At 41.0% G+C, this 16,428-nt stretch overlaps 1 protein-coding gene and 1 non-coding gene across 2 annotated transcripts in view; both read left to right on the top strand.

Moving 5' to 3' along the window:
- The window catches only part of LACTB2 (lactamase beta 2), a 36,223-nt gene extending 26,457 nt beyond the window's left edge, over window positions 1-9,766 (top strand). The window contains exon 8 of the mRNA XM_054590242.1: window positions 9,494-9,766. The gene's annotated coding sequence lies outside the window, so the exon portion shown is untranslated. The remainder of the gene's footprint in view (window positions 1-9,493) is intronic.
- Window positions 9,137-9,236, top strand: LOC129084500 (small nucleolar RNA U13). The gene has a single exon (XR_008530623.1). It is a non-coding gene; the product is annotated as a small nucleolar RNA U13 (small nucleolar RNA).
- Window positions 9,767-16,428: the final 6,662 nt, after the last annotated feature.

The following is a 16,428-nucleotide window of genomic DNA, read 5'->3' as shown; positions in this document are numbered from 1 at the left end:
TTCTATGGAAACACTATAGTAGTTCCTCAGAAAAAGTAAACATAAAGTTACCGTATGATCCAGCAATTCCATTTCTGGTTATAGACCCAAAAGAACTGAAAACAGGGACTTGAGCAGATACTTGTACACCCAGATTCACGGCAGCATTATTAACAATAGCCAAAAGGTGGAAGCAACCCAAGTGTCCATCGAAGGATGAATGGATAAATAAAATGTTATATAAACTACACTGGAGTAATATTGAGCCTTAAAAAGGAAGGAAATTGACATATGCTTCAACATGGATGAAGCTGAAGACATTATCTTAAGTGATATAAACCAGTGTCAAAAGGAAAAATACTATATGATTCCACATTTATGAAGTACCCAAAATAATTAAATTCCTAGAGACAGTAGAATGGTGGAGGTCAGGAGCTGGGGGAAGGGAGAAATGAGGAATTGTTCAGAAGTTAAGGAATTTGAGTTTGGATGGATGAAAAAAAATTTAGAGGTAGATAATGGTCATGATTATACATACAACAAATGTGAATGTACTTAATGCCACTGAATGATACACTTAAAATGGTTAAATGGTAAGTTTAAAAACAGTAACTGCAAATATCCTCCCCAACACCAGCACCAAAAAAAAAAAAAAAAAAAATGAGTACTCCCATTCCCTAAATATAGCACATATCAGCAAAATTTAGATAAGAAATCTTATTATATAAATATGGGAATGTTTAGTTACCTCTTAACTTGCTTCTCCTCCATTCTTTCCTATCGCTGAATAAAAACACCTTTCAGTTGATCATACCGGAAAACCTCATACTCATTTATGTTAAACTCCTCTCCCTCATCTCATACCCAGTTCTTCCACCAAGTACTGACTATTCCATCCCTACCGTTTATCACTACCTCCTACTCCACTGACACTCCTTAGTCCAGGCCATCATCCTCTCTTGCCTAGACTACTGCACTAACTCTGAACTCTGATCTTCCTGCTTCCATTCCTGGAGGGAGGGAGGGGACAACGGTGAGAAGGGCATTCTAAACTGAGGAAATCTCATGCACAAAGCCATAATTCCATACTATTGTCCTTTTTAAGTACCATAACACATGTCAAGATGCAAGTGGATATATTGGAAGAGGGATGATAATGGAAAATTATCAAACATTGGTAATTGAAAGTATCTAGGCAATTTAGCTTTAACAAAAAGAATGGCATTCATTAAATATCCACTTTGTGCTGGGTCAGGCACTGGGAATACTAAGGGGAACAAAACAGCATCTCACAAGAAATTCACATTCTATTTGTGGAGACACACACTTCCAATATGCAGTGTCATTAAATTTGTTTGTAGTAAAGGAAGAGTATCTAACCTGGTTGGGTTATAGAAAGCTGCTTAGAGAAGCCTAAGCTCAGTTTTAAAAGATGGTTAAGTGGTAGCCAGGTGAAGAAATTAAGGATATTTGGGAGATGAGAATTGTTCCAGTTGGAATAGTATGTGCACATAATCAGAGATACAGCAGAGCATCACATGGTTAAGAAGCAATATAGCTAACCTATATGGTGTCTTTGAGTTGAGGTCCTAGAGAAGAATCTTGTGGGAACACAGAAATCTCACAGGAACTAATATGCTGACACCTGACACCGAGACACTTCACACAGGCTGGAGCACACATAATTTAGGAATCATGTTGCCGCCTCAACAGCAAGAGTTTGTCTCCAACCGTCATGGTGATTTCGTTCCTCTTTCTGTTTTTTTGTTTTTTGTTTTTAATTTTTATTGCATTTTCCCATTACCATTAGTCCCCTTAAACCTCCCTCCTCCTGCAGTCACCCCACTGTTGTCCATGTCCATGAGTCCTTCCTCTTTTTGTTTCTATCACTGCAGCCATTACTTTGTCCTCCAGTATACCCAGTAAGGCTGGGTCACTCATACGCTGCTTACCAACTTACTATTTACTCAGCAGTTGCTATATTCTTGTCATCATCTCTACCTTCTCTACGTTCAGCTTCTGTTTCCCAACAACTGAAGGGTCCTCTATGTGTCTCCGATTTCGATATCCTCATAGAAGAGGACCTGATTGGCGTAATTAATCACTTGGGACCAGAAGGGTCACAGGAAACTCTTAGGTGGGTACCCCATTCAACAGAGGCAGTGGATAGGCTAAGCATTCTGAGACTTGGCCTTTTCAGTACAGAGAGGGAAGGAAAAAGGAGGAAACTGGGAGGGTCTCAAAGGTAGAAGACAGGGTGGCAGGTATGAGAAATATTTTAGAAAAGGAATAGCACTTAGAAACTGAGGCGATCTTGAGCGGTGAGGATGAAATAGAAAGGGACGAGTCTAGTAGAACGGTATTTCTGGCTTACACAGTTGGGTAGATGTTGACTTGATGACCAGGATGAGAATATATAGGAAATGGGGTGCACAGAGTGGGCAAAAGAGGAAAGATGCATTGCGCTATAGATAGGAGTTTGGAGTACCAAGGAACATCCAGAGGGCGATAACTAGTAGGCACTTAAGATATATGGAGCTAGAGCTACATAAATGGGATATATTTTGTTGCAGGTGACAGAAACTTAGTTTCAACTAGCTTAAGCAAAAGGGAATGTTGGTTAGCACCCAATAGGAGAAGGATGAAGGTGGAGCCGGGCTTGAAGAGAAGCAAGGATTTGGATTCCCAGCAATATAACCTCAAAACTCTCAACTCATTTCTTTTGGAGTAGAGACCCCCAAACACCATGGCTACTTCTCACAGCAGGGGACATGGCTATGGGCAGCTCTGGACACATATCCTAACCAATCCATAACCAGCAGGGAAAGCTGGGTCTTCCAACCTCAGTTTTGAAAATCCGGGGGAAGGACTCAGTGATTTATATTAACTGATTACCATTCTTTAGGCCAGTCCCTGTGGTCAAGAAAACCAGCGGTGAATTTGGCTCAGCTTCGGTCTCATGCCTATCCCTGTGGCCAGATTGGGTGAGGTCTGTTCTCAGATGCAGCAGAGTATCACAGGAAGATTCTCAACGAATATTAATTCCTTACTGAATAGCTTTCCTTTCTTTCCAATGTGTATAAAATATGAGGGGGGACCCCCCCAAAAAAACAGAATTATCTTCTGGATGGTGGGCCCCTTGTAGTATAGGCTTCGCCCAGTAGGTGAGTGTTCTAGGAACCCATCTTGTCTCAGTGCACCAGCTGTCGTCGTGAGAAGCTGCGCTGGGCTTCAGTGATGATTTTCTTGTTGTTGGAAGACTCTCAAAGCATTTGCCCATTTAATGATGGGTGATTTATGAGCACATCTGCCCACGTTGCTGAGCATTGAGCCGTTTTTGACCATAAATGGCATGATGCCCAAGCCCCACCCTCACTATTCACCTGATCTTGCCCCAAGCGACTTTTTTTTTTGTTTGTTTCTCTGATGAAAGAAGTCCTTAAACGGAAACTTTGCCAATGTGGAAGAGGTGAAACAAAAAACAGCAGAAGTGCTAAAAGGCATCAAAATCAATGAGTTAAAACTTCTGAGCAGTGGGAAAAAGTCTCAGTAGATGTATTGCATCAAATGCAGAGTACTTTGAAGGTGAATGAAGTTTGAACTTGTAAGAATAAATACACAATATTTTATAAAGAAATTCTATTTTAGGGGTAGGGGGTCTCCCTTCATAGAATTCTCTGCAGTAGCTCACAGAATGACTGGGCCAGTTCTGTGCAACCTGAATCTTTTGAGTGTTTCCATAAGACTTTTATCTGGGAGTATTTGTATATCTCCATATTAGCACTTCAAGAAAAAGTAAAGTTGGCTAGTAGCAGGGAAGCTAGAATCCCGAAGAAAATGAAAAAAGATTTAGCTGCAGTTGCTTCTGTATTCTGCCTGTGCTATCCATCAGTGACCCCTCCCTTACAAGTGTGTGCTTACCAGGGCAATGGATAAGCATGAAACTTGCTACCAATCTCCAGGCTTGTTGGAGCAGAAAAACTTGTCATTATCAGTCTTTTCCCCCTATTTTCTTTTTAGAGAATTGCTGGATAGTATACTCCAAGTAAACAAGAATAAGGAAGTCGCATCATTAAAATAGTAAACTCAACAGAAAAAATGTCAAAAGGAAGTTCTGAGACAAAGGTGTGCTTGAAGTCTGTGCTTCATTTAGGGGCAGGAGCAAGTGGGGGCTTCAGCCAGGGTACTCCAGGGTGGGAAATGGAACTGAGATTACCTAGCATGTTTGAGCCTTGAAGGGGGCAAAAACTGCTGGTGGTCCTGAAACAGCTCTCGCTGAGCAACTAAAACAAGGACCAGTGAACATACTCCCATTTAAAACAAAAACAAAAACGAGGCAATAATTCCAAAAAACAAAGGGTATTCAGTGAAGGAAATAATTATGAAATGCCATCTGCCTCTGCATTTTTACATTGGCAATAATGTAAACACTGACTAAAATTTATGTTAGAGAAAAGGAAGTGGGAGCTTGAGAATGTTAAAACATCACGTATGATGCACAAAGTCAATGAAGTCTAAAATTAATGAAAGTATAAGCATATCAGGTTAAACTCTTAAAAGACAAAGGGGGAATGAATTTTCCTGTTGGTAATCTTTAATTTTTTTAATTAGGTACATTTTACTAATTTGATATAAACCAAACATTTTAATGTCAAAATACTGATACCACAGAGGCTTCCAGTCAAGATAGAAGGTAGCTAAACACACTTGGCCTCCACACACAACTACAGCAAAAATTACACCTAGACTACAAAGCAGATATCACCCAGAACCATCAGAAAGCTGAGAATTATGGGAGTCCGACAACCAAGGATTTAAAGAAGCCACATTAATCCAGCAGGTAGGAGGGGCAGCGATGTGGAGAGGCATGGAGACATGGAGTAGGGTGGAGAGGCAGCAGAATGGGCAGCCCCACATTCACGTGTGGTGGATAAAAATCGGGAGGGATACATCAGGAATGAGCAATCCCAGCCCCAGGGCAGACCATGCAGCCCCAGGGTTCCAGCACCAGGAAGATAAGTCCCCATAACTAATGGCTGTAAAAACCAGTGGGGGCTAGGGCAGCCAATGAAACTGCAGAATTCTCAAAAGACTCCTTTTAAAGGGCCCACAACAGACGTAGGACTCAGGCCGACCCACCATCTTTGGGATTCAGTACCAGGGCGACAGCTGGAAGGGCATTAGTGGCATACAGGGTGAAAGTACAAGTGTGAGTGCCAGGAGACAGCTTCCTCCCAGGCAGTCTCCAGAGGCCAGGCAGTGGCATTGTCCCCTCTCTCAGTCCTCATCCCACACAGAGCCACAAAGCAGTGAAACAGGTTGCCCTGCCCAGGCAATTATCTAAGGCTCTACCCCACACAATTTACAGGTGCCGTTTCTACAGTAGGCCACACTACTAAGACAGAATCAAAGCAGCTCTACCTCATACACGGAAACAAACAGGGAGGCTGCCAAATTGAGGAGACAAAGAAATACGGCCCAAATGAAAGAACAGATCAAAACTACAAAAAAAAAAAAAAATAATAACTAAGTGAAATGGAGATAGCCAACCTATCAGATACAGAATTCAAAACACTGGTTATCAGGATGCTTAAAAAACCAGTGGATACTGCAACAGCATAAAAATAGACCCAGGCAGAAATGAAAGTTGCATCAAGTGAAATAAAAATCTACAGGGAACCAACAGTGGAGGGGATGAAGCTAAGAAGGAAATCAACAATTTGGAACACAAAGGAAAAAGCTTTTAATCAGAAGAGCAGGGAGAAAAAAATTCAAAAAAATGAGGATAGGTTTAGGAACCTCGGGAACAACTTTAAATGTACCAACATTCAAATCATAGGAGTGCCAGAAGGAGAAGAGTAAGAGCAAGAAATTGAAAACTTATTTGAAAAAATGAAGGAATACATACCTAATTTGGTGAAGGAAATGGACATACAAGTCCAAGAAGCACAGAGTCCCAAACAAGTTGGACCCAAAGAGGACCACACCAAGACACATCGTAATTAAAATGCCAAAGGTTAAAGACAAAGAGAGAATCTTAAAAGCAGCAAGAGAAAAGCAGAGTCACCTACAAAGAAGTTCCCATATGACAAGGCTGATTTTTCAAAAGAAACTTTGCAGACTAGAAGGGACTGGCAACGAGTATTCAAAGTGATGAAAAACAAGGACCTACATCCAAGATTATTGTATCGAGCAAAGCTATCATTTAGAATGGAAGGTCAGATAAAGTGCTTCCCAGACAAGGTAAAACTAGTGGAGTTCATCATCACCAAGCCATTATATGAAATGTTAAAGGAAATTATGTAAGAAAAAGAAGATCAAAACTATGAACATGAAAATGGCAATGAGTTCACAACTATCAACAACTGAATCTAAACAAAGTAAGCAAACAAGCAGAACAGGAACAGAATTATAGACATGGCGATCATTTGGAAGGTTACTGCTGGGAGGGGGAAAAGGTGCAGGGATTAAGAAGCACGAATTGGTAGGTACAAAATAGACAGAGGGGTGTTAAGAACAGTATAGGAGCCCTGGCTGGTGTGGCTCAGTGAATTGAGCACCGGCCTTCACACCAAAAGATTGCTGGATCGATTCCCAGTCAAGCAACATGCCTGAGTTGTGGGCCAAGTCCCCAGTTGGGGGTGTGAGAATAGCAACTGATCACTTTTTCTCACACATCATGTTTCTCTCCCTTTCTTTCTCCCTCTTTTCTCCTCTCTCTAAAATCACTTAAAAAAAGAAGGAGGAGGAGGAGGAGGAGGAGAACAGTATAGGAAATGGAGTAGCCAAAGAACTTATATGCATGATCCGTGGACATGAACTAAGTGAGGGGATTGCTGGAGAGAGTAGGGGTACCAGGTGGAGTGGGGCAAATGGAAAAATTAGGGCAACTGTAATATCATAATAAAACATACTTAAAAAATAAAATAATGCAAAAAATACTGACATTACACGATGAGTAGTTTCCAGCTCATTAGTCCAATGGAGCAAGCACCTTCATACTAGAATTTTCTCCTGAAAGATTATCAGGAACTGGAAACAATGAGAGGTACATGCTTATTTAATGTTCTCTTAGGTTTAAAATCAGAATCTTTAAGTTTGTATTCCTTAATTGATACAATTTTCAAGCACAAAGTTTTCCCTAAGAGTAATTATCCTTACCTATTATCTAGACTGAAGGACCTGGAGAATTCAGGTGAACTGGAGAGTTTGAAAGTTTCACTGTAGTATGAAAACCATCTAAAGAGAACTAGACCCAAGTTTAGTGTATCCAGCAAGTAGCTCTAAAGCAGATCCCGACTTTGTTTTCCAGTCACAATATGGTAGATTATTAAAGATCTATCATAGTTTATTTCTGTTGTTGAGATGTAAACTGAATTTAGGATTTAGTATGTATCCAATGTAAAAAGTAGAGAGGACTTGTCTTCTCTCAGAGTGTTCAGCCAACACCACTTTTTCTCTGTGGTCGGTGAAGTTACCCACCACAAATTCTGCAGGAAAGCTAACATGTATGACGGCTCGCCTCACTTATTTTTACTAAAGTTTTTAAGAAGTTTGGGGTGGTTAATTATCACAAAGAACCAAAGAAGTATGCCTCTGAAGAAAACAATTTTATTCTTGATATACTTAAATTGAAGACCAATCTAGAAAAAAACATGTGTTGCTATAAATCAGTCGTTTCCAAATATAAGTTAGGCTGCAGCAATTCAGGGTTCAAGTATATGACCCTATTTTGTGCATGATTATATTAATACTATGGTATCTCTGGTACTTATGTGTTGTGAGTAAAATGCATCTTTACCAAAAGACTACTAGTTAATTAGTTTTCCTATGGTTTTTCCCCCCCATTATGCTGTAAGATTTTAATCCATTGAGTATCAATTTCTTCCTTTTAAGGTGAGACTATTCTTTTGGCATATAATACAATCTACACTGTCGATATTTTCCCAAGGGCTGAAGAAAATTTTTCGTTAGAAAAAGCTCTCTGGTTTTATATCACAGAAGTTTTCCCAGCCTAATTTGTGGGACCATATTAATCCTGCTTCATTCCCTTGCTTCAATTTTCAAAAAATTGCAAAAATGTATACCACAAATAGCATATCTCAAGATTTTATATCTAAACCTGAAACTTTAAGAAATACTGTTAACCATTCATTCTTTCAGAGCAGAAATGTGATCTTGGGCCATTTTTATCACTCTCAACTGGAGTGCTTACTACAAATGCAAATTTCTGGTCCCTACCCAGATTTACTGAATCTGAATTTCTGAAGAAGACCAAGGAATGTAATTTTTCCATTGGTTCTTTTCCTACATCAATTCTAATTTAACATTGTGTGGGTTTTTATTGTATTGAAGGTCAGCATGAGGTACACACATGTAAAATATCTACCTGCTTTTTGTTTTTTAAGGCTATTGAGGACAGTTCTGTTTTATTATTCAATGTCCCTCAGTGTCCATGGGACAAAATAACAGATTTCAGAGCTAGGAAAAAACATTTTTCTGTTCTATGAACTGGTGTGTTTCCATTGTTGGACTAGTACTTGTCAAATTCTCTGAGTCACCGGGGGAACTTTTAAAACATGCACAGCTTCCCAGACTGCAAGCCAGACCCATTTATCCGAATCTCCAGGTTAGGGAGGGCCCTTGTGAGAGTGACAATTAATCATGTTTCAGAAACTCTATGGGACGGTACCTGGTTAACTCACTATGTTCGCTTTTTGCTTTGGCTTCCTGGAAGCTAGTCTTAAAACATCTTTTCTTGCAATTCAGTTCTTTAATATAATTATTCTCCTTTTCTTTCCCCCATTTTATTGTCTCTCATTTAATATGTCTTTAATGAATTTCAACTTCAGAGGAAATAACTTACAATAATACTGTCCTTTGAAAAGGACTCAGGGACATGGGTATAAGGGATTAAATGGTAATGGAAAACAATACAATAATAATTAAATCAAAAGAAAAAATACTGTCTTTCAGGCCATCACATTTCTTGCAATAGCATTTAAGCCTAAAATAAATCAGTTATTACTATTACAGAGTAAAAGAATATTGTGAACCTAATAGTTTCGTCATTCAGATTTTATGGCGGCTTCATGGGAAATTATTGTTTGAAAAGCACTCTGAAAATCATTGCAACTAAATGCCATATACGTACTGAATGTGTCGTTCATACACATGATGATTGAGTGTTCACGCTGTTGTATGAGTTGTGCCTCCCCCAAAACTTATTACAACATGGGCACATTACCCATGTAACATTAAATAAAGAAATAAGCAAACAAACAAATAAATACATACCATGTACATATTTAAGCTTTTGGCATCCCTTTAGTCTTTCACTATGGGCACCCCTAAGACTGAATACATTGCTCTTCTTTCTTGTTATTCACCACCTCAAAGATCAAATCCATGTTAGTGGTGTTAACCATTACCACCCTGCTCAATAATTTCCAGATGTGTGCTTGAGCTTGAATCATTCACCTTAACCCAGGCCTAAATCGTTTGCTATCTGCAGGAACTCTCCATTTGCCTGTCTCCCAAAGTCCAAACATCAGTGTGAAGAAACTCAGTACATCTAAAACCAAACTCTTGCCCTGGCTGGAGTGACTCAGTGGATTGAGTGCCAGCCAGTGAACCAAAGGTTGGCCAGTTCGATTTCCAGTCACGGCACGTGCCTGGGTTGCAGGCCAGGTCCCCGGTGCGGGGGTCGGGCACACAAGAGGCAACCACACATTGATGTTTCTCTCCCTCCCTTTCTCCCTCCCTTCCTGTCTTTCTGAAAGTAAATAAATAAAATCTTTTAAAAAAAAACCTCTTCTGCTTATTTCACAATTTTATATTCCTTATTACCGCCCTTCCCAACTCATGGGTAGATAGCATCACCATTCTCCCATATCCCCAGCTGTATTAGTCCTTGGTCACTTCTATTTCTTTTAATCCCCATTCTACTTAGCACAGCAATATTTACGCTACAATTTGAGGATGTAGACTCAATCTGAAGACCAAGAAAGTGCTGATGCTCAAAAGGAGTGATAAATTGCCTAGGAAATGCAGGTGGCTTGCTTCATATGGACAGAGGCTATCATTTGTCTTAGTCTCAGGGACTTATCCTTTTCTCTCTTCTTCGCTGGCCTAGTGTTCATTTCCCAAATTAAACTAATAATTGATTTTCTTGTATATGGCCTATTCCCATTTCCATTCATCATAATGGTGGTGATAGTAACAGTGTAGTAATAGTATTCCTCATCTGTAAAAAGAAATGATAATAAATAATTCAATGAGTTGTTATTGAGATAGGATGGGAAGAAGCTAGGAAATTCCTTGGCAAGTGGAATAGGGAAACTGAGACAGACAGCTGAACCCAATGGCCGAGCAATTTACAGCCAGGTGCAGATGGTCGCCAGGGCCTCCTGCCAGACAGGGGCAACACTGGGAAAACAAGGACCCCACCCCCAGGCAACCCTACCCCTGACCTTTTCTCCCTGGAGACAACATCTAGGAGGTCACATCCAGGCCTCAGTTGTGTTTCAGCTCCAGGCCCAGAGGAGCAGCACAACCAGGTGGGCGATGTCAGGATCCCCTACAGCAGCTAAAGAACCCCTGCTCTGCTGCTTCCCGTTCTCTGGAGACCACAACCCTGAAAGAGCGCGCCTGGAGAACTGATGGCTATTCCACTGAACCCTCCCCTGAGACCTCCCCTAAGATTCTTGTCTTCAAGAAAGAGATAAAAGCCTCAAGACAAAGAACCCTGCCCCAGCTCTCCCTCTGGGGAGCGGCCCTAGCCATTCCCTTTTTCACTGCCCTCCTCCTCTCACTTTTTTCTTGCCCTCCACCCACCCCCCAACTTCTTTCTTCACAGGCATCAGTTTCCTAGACTCTAAGGCAATAGACAGCTGGCAGCTTGTCCCAGACTAATCCCCTGAACCCGTCCCCAAGGCCCCCTTTTCTCCAACTTCCCAGTGAGCTCAGGCAGCCCAGCCCAGGCTCTCCCGTTGCTGCTTCTGTGCTAAGCCCTTACTTGTTTCACTGTCCCCGTTTAATAAATGGACCCTCATAGGCACCTGGACTCATGAAGTCTTTTCTACACGAAGTCAAGAACCCACACACTGCAGCTGGCCCTAGGCACACCCACTTGACCAGGCCCCTGTCCAGTAACATAATGAGTTAGTAAATGTTCATAGTGTTTAGTATGACCCTTGGCACTCAGTAAATACTAGTTGCTATTATTTTGTCATTGTTGTTAACAGTATATTTACATATTTCCCTATGACTATTTCACTTTGACTTATACCATTAAACTCCACAAAATAATGTATTTATTCTTTAGTAAAATCTTACTATAAGTTTATAAGAAAATTCACATTCTCACCTTGGGAGTTAAAATGTAACAGTTATAAAATCCTAAACAAGTTGTTTTACATAGCCTCTGTTTCCTTATTTGAGATAAGGATAACATTATGTTCCAGGTTGATGTGAGGATAAAATTAATAATATATATCAACAGTGTTTAGAGGACTGCAAAGAATTGTCTACATTTCAGTTGTTTTCACTTGTGCTGTAAGCTTTGTCTTAGGCTGATGCAATCAAGAAAACAGCTCCAAAGAATCCTTGGCCACTTCCCAAGACCTTGGTTCTACTAGGCACTGAGCCATGCACCATTTTTTTGATGGCTAAGAGATATCAACTCACTTCAACCAGTCACAAATGCCCTAAGGCATAAGACCTCCTAATTATAGAAGCAGTTTACGAAAGCATTTTGCACAGAATGATGCAAAAAGAGAATGACTCATTCCCTTCAGGTGAAAGTGATGTACTGGGTGGCCTTACTGGCAGATAAATATCCAGTTGTCTTTTGAAGCATCCACAAATATGCTGCTCTGTCTAGCTTGTGCCAACCACCCCAGGAGCCACTGACCTACCACCATTTTAGGACCCTCTTGAAAACAACAACTTCAAACTAAGATCCCACCCCCCATTTGTGTATGCTGAGATTATTTCAGATGTCCACCCTACCATACATCTTCAAAGTCCTTGGCCATTCCCTCACATACAGGTCACTCCACCCATCTATTATTCTCATTCATTCATATTCATGCTACTGTGGATTTTTTTTTTCTCCCCTGGTCCAGCCAGCTGTTGCTATTCCTCTACCTCCAGAAACTTTCCACCAGTTGGTTCATGTTTTTCTCTGACTTCCCAGGCTAATCCCCTAATGCCTATCGCCCCTTCTTCCACACCTTATAGTAATAGGTTCACCCCCTCCATAGGGAAAAGCATGTGACTAAGGTGGGCCATAAAAGTTGACTCAGAAATGATCAAGCAACCAAGCCAGCCTGGTCTAAGTCTTCCCTTGTGATTTTTCTGATAGCACTTAAAATGACAATATTCTCTGCCACATAAATAACATTCATTTACAATAGGGAAAAATGAAGCCAAACTAAAACAAGGAAAGAAAAAAGAGAAAAAGATGAAGAAATAGAGTCCTCCTCTCCAGTAAATGGCCTGAGGTGGCCTCTGAAAATGGTTCACTTTTCACTTGACCCAGAAAACCCCACAAACATGCAAATCGAAAGGTTTAAATTTTTACGTTCACTTTAAGAACACTCGTGAAACTGCCCAAGCCATCAAGTATTTGAAGCCACCAAGTAGCTGAAGGATGTCATTTTACCGAAGTGATGTGTGCCATTCTGTCATTACAAGGATAGAGTTGGTAGGTGTTCCCGGGCCAAACAGTGGGGCTGAACACAGGGTCAGTAGCCCCGGAAAGAGTGCTGAGTTTTTGCTGCACACACTTAAAAATCCAGAGTAAGGGTGAACTTAAGGGTTTAGATGTAGATTCTCTAGTCACTGAGCACATGCAGGTGAACAAAGCCCTCAAGATGTGGGACAGAACTTACAGAGCTCATGGGTGGATTAAAACCCACCCATGAGCTCTCCCTGTCACACTGAGATAGAGGATCCTACTGAAAAAGAGCAGATTGTCCTAAAGCAGAAGCAGAGGTTGCACAGAAGAAAAATATATTCCAGAAGGAACTGAAGAAACAAAAACTTGTGGCCCAGGAGTAAATTCAGCATCAAATAAATGCTAATAAAAATAAATGCAGGGTAAAAAAAAGAATAGTCCCGATGAGGTTAAGTGCCTGGTTCTAGTTCCTATGATCCACAGTGCACCTAGTTACTAGAGCTTTTCTTCTGAATCTGATAAACTTTTAGTCACTTGCATTTAGAAGACATAACTGTAGAAAAACCTTCCCTAGACCCCTCTCCAGCTACTTGCCTATCTCTCTACCTCCTCTTATAGGAAAATATCCCCTTATACTCATGCCTCCATCTTACTACTTCCCATTTTCTCTTGAACCCATACCAATCAGCCACTGATTTCTACCATTCCAAAGAAAAAACTCTTCAAGGTCACTAATAACCTTAGCAATAAGTCAGGATCCTAGCAGGAGCAAATGGCATCTTCAAATTGGGTAATTTGAGGAAATTTCCATAAAAGCACTCTTCAAAAGTATGGGCAGGGTGTAAGGAAACCATAAGGGATAGTGCAGTACTTGAGGCTATTAACGTGCATACCTGAAGGGTCAAGAGTAAGAGTGGTTACCAGAGCCTGAGAGAGCTGTGGGGACAGGGCCTCTTCACAAGCTGCAGCCTTCTCTGGAAGATGGCAAGCGTGCGGTCCCTGACTGAGCACATCACTAGTACAAGGACCCACCGTTTCTGCCCAGCATGCTAGAGCTCCCCGCTGGGCTGGCCGGAACTTTCTCAGACTGCACCTCAGTCTGAGGCTCATCCCGCCCAGTCCTCCTTCCTTTTCACAGGTGTCAGAGCTGCACTGCAGTCTGAAGGCTTTCCCTACAGACTCCTTGCCCCTTCATAATTCACAAAGGTTATTGCCAATAAATCTCTTACCATTCTAAGTCTGTCTTGGCATCTGTTTCCTGGAAAACCCAATCACACAACCTCACATCCTCTACTTTGCCAAATACAAATGGTCATCTCGGGCCCTCTGGCTGACCAGAGTATGGTAGGTTAATACAACTTAATGACCAGTTTTCTCACAAGAAAGTAAAACATAATTAAATGTTAAGGTATGAAAGAGCCGATTTTGGATTAAAAACAACTTTAATGGGACAAATAATTGCCAAGTGAGCTAGAACACTCCCATTGCACTCTTTACCAAGCAAGTCTTGAAAATACCCATCACATTGGTAATTACTCGTTTACTGTCTGTCTTCCGTTCCAGGCATATGAGTTTCAAGAACAAAGACTAAGTCTTTCTTTTGGGGATAATAAAAATGTTCTGAAGTTAGATCATGGTGATGGTTGCATAACTTTGTAATACACTAAAAACCATCAAATTATATAACCAAAATAGGTGAACAATGTGATATGCTATATCTCAATAAAGTATTAAAACATACAATTAAATCATAAGAGATAGTCACAGTAGTCCGTGACGGTTTCAAAGAGGTCACAAGTGAATGAGACATGAAGAACAGGACGAGTGCCCTGAGGGAAGAGGAAAAAACATTCCAGACAAAAGTAGCGCACAACACAAAGCCAGGGTGGGGGGCCAGATCCTAGAAAGAGAGCTGCTATAGGGTATACAGGATGTGATGTCAGTAATGCTGGTATGAGGAGATTGGGAAACTGGGGCTTATCCAGGCAAAATTTGAGCCTGGCTGGATAGACAGAGGCGAAATCATAATGAGCTAGACATGCTAGCATTTCTTGAATAAAAAGGGAAACCACAGGAAAATTTTGAGCCTGTTTGAAGCATCATTCTAATGTAAAAATTGGAAGGCAAGTGACTGAAATTAGTAATCATTTGACCAGCAAAGAAGAAAAAATAATAGCTAATATTTATAGAGCCCAAATGCTCTACTAAGCACTTTCCCTGAATCATCTCATTTAATTTTTAAAGTAGGAACTACAATGATATTTTTATAGATGATATTACCTCCTTCAGGTCCTTAGACAAATGCAACTTCCCAAAACTGCCCCTATTCCCCTTTATTTTTCTCTGGGACCCTCATCTCAGTTTAACGGTTTACTTTGTAAATCTTGTTTAAAGATTCCCTCCCCACCTCTAGAATGAAAGCCCATAAGAATAGGTTAATTTGTATTTTTCATTCAGTGCTATATCCCCAGTGCATAGATACCCAATATTTTTGAATAAATGAATAAGGACATAGAGTCTCATAGAGTTTAAGTGACTTGTCCATGATCATACAGGTAATAAGCGGCAGAATTCTGATTCAAAAACCCACATTCTTATGCCACTGAGTGATTAACCAGAGTTGTAATATTGTAGGCAAGGGGTAAGCCCCTCTTGCAGCATTGGGGCGGGGGCTGGGGAGGGTTGGTAGCAGACGGAATTGCCTGGGTTTCATAATAATTTGGATGTAGAAAGATGCTGAAAGGGATCAGTCCAGCATGACTTTGATTTCTATATTTGGCAAGTGGGTAAATAAATGGTGGTACAATTAATCAGGAAAAAGAGTGCAAAGGAGCCTTGGTTTGAGTAGAAAGACGGAGGAGGACATGTCTAATTCACAAGCGTTTACCAAAAAAGATCCTTCCTTCCTTCCTTCCTTCCTTCCTTCCTTCCTTCCTTCCTTCCTTCCTTCCTTCCTTCCTTCCTTCCTTCCTTCCTTCCTTCCTTCCTTCCTTCCTTCCTTCCTTCCTTCCTTCCTCCTTTCCTCCCTCCCTCCCTCCCTTCCTTCCTTTCTTTTCTTTCTTTCTTTCCTATATTGTTAGAGAGAGGGGCAGGTAAGGAGAAAGAGAGGAAGAGAAACATCGATGTGGGAGTACATCCACCGGTTGCCTCTCCCACGCCACCTACTGGGGATCTAGTCTACAGCCCAGGCATCTGCCCTGATGGGGAATCAACCTGACGACCTATTGGTTTGCAGGCATCAATCCACTGAGCCACACCAGCCAGGTGCCACAAACCTTTTTACCATCTCCCTAAATTACTAAGAAGTGTTGTTAATAATAATTATAAAGCAAGTAAACCCAAACTGATCTGGTCATCTTCAGTCGGAGGCCTAGTGGATGATGGGGGTGAGTAGGTGGGACCGGATACGAATTGTTCTTTAAAAAAAAAAAAACTAGGTCAAGCCTACCAAGAATAGGAAAAAGTCCCCAGGAATGTTGAAAATAATTTAAGTTAATTTGTAAGGCAGATGCTAAAACAGAAGAAATCACAGTACTCTTGTGTGGTTAGGTTCTAGTCGTACGTTCATATTGCCTTGATGGTGCTTGTGGCTTTCAAGAAAGTGACAATGGGGATCGGAGTGGGTGGGCGGAGGTGAAAGATGGTATAAGGAGGATAAATGATAATGGAATAAAACAAACTATTTAAAAAATGACAATCAATACGGAAGCAGGCACTGACACCCAAGCCCAGGGTGGCCAGCAGGGCAAGAAAGCATGCCGCAGCAC

This window comes from Pteronotus mesoamericanus, unplaced genomic scaffold, assembly GCF_021234165.1.
Source record: "Pteronotus mesoamericanus isolate MK-2021 breed Mesoamerican mustached bat unplaced genomic scaffold, CSHL_Meso_final scaffold_174, whole genome shotgun sequence".
Lineage (NCBI taxonomy): Eukaryota > Metazoa > Chordata > Mammalia > Chiroptera > Mormoopidae > Pteronotus > Pteronotus mesoamericanus.
The sequence above is the reverse complement of the archived record's forward strand: the minus strand, read 5'-3'. Positions and strand labels throughout refer to the sequence as shown.